Source organism: Austrofundulus limnaeus, unplaced genomic scaffold, assembly GCF_001266775.1.
Source record: "Austrofundulus limnaeus strain Quisiro unplaced genomic scaffold, Austrofundulus_limnaeus-1.0 Scaffold1755, whole genome shotgun sequence".
NCBI lineage: Eukaryota > Metazoa > Chordata > Actinopteri > Cyprinodontiformes > Rivulidae > Austrofundulus > Austrofundulus limnaeus.
In genome coordinates, this window is record NW_013954157.1 from 11,976 (window position 1) to 12,991 (window position 1,016).

Genomic DNA, 1,016 nt, shown 5'->3' on the forward strand with positions numbered 1-1,016 from the left:
TGTTAAATTCAGTGTTGGTGTTAAATTCAGTGTTGGTGTTAAATTCAGTGTTGGTGTTAAATTCAGTGTTGATGTTAAATTCAGTGTTGATGTTAAATTCAGTGTTGGTGTTAAATTCAGTGTTGGTGTTAAATTCAGTGTTGATGTTAAATTCAGTGTTGATGTTAAATTCAGTGTTGATGTTAAATTCAGTGTTGATGTTAAATTCCAACATTTGAAGCAGTCTTACCAGGCCGGTGAAATGTTCAGTCAGATCGAGTTATTTCCTTTCTCTGGAACCAGACTGGATCCGTCAACAGACTGGGAGGAGACCTCTCTTCTGTCCGAACTAACGTTGTGGTTTCACTGCTGGGAAAGGCACCTGTAAGCAGAGTCGTCGCCGAGAGATTTCACTTTGATTCCCTCCAAATGTCGGCTTTGATGTATATTTTGCGATGACTTTATTCGTCGTCAGTCCGATCAGTCTACCCACTCTCTCTTTTCCTCCTCCACTTGTACGAAAACAGCCGAATTTTGACGGGAGGACAGAGGCGGAGCCACCCGAAACACAAGCCGTCGTTAACTAGCATCAAGCTAGCTGACATTGCGTCAGATGTTATGTGCTAGTTCCGGCGACCTTTCAGAATAAAAGTGAGTATGTGACATGGAGYTTCATCTGGAGTGCGTGGAGCCGGGGTGGGGGTGGAATTGATGATGTAGAAATCATTAAAAGCAATAATAATAATATAAACAAACTTGTTATTAATATTTTAGAGTGTAATAATCTATCTAATGTTTATAAAACTGTCAGAAAGTCGTGTGTGTTTGATACCAACAGATGAGAAACAGGAAAACATGTCTCAGTTCATCAAACATGAATCTTACAAATATTCATACATCTCAATGTGTTCTGACCAGAACTAAAACTAATACTTTAACAGCTTACAGTGCTTTAGAATTAGGGGACCTAAATATTAAAGTTAGTGCTTTAGAATTAGGGGATCTAAATATTAAAGTTAGTGCTTTAGAATTAGGGG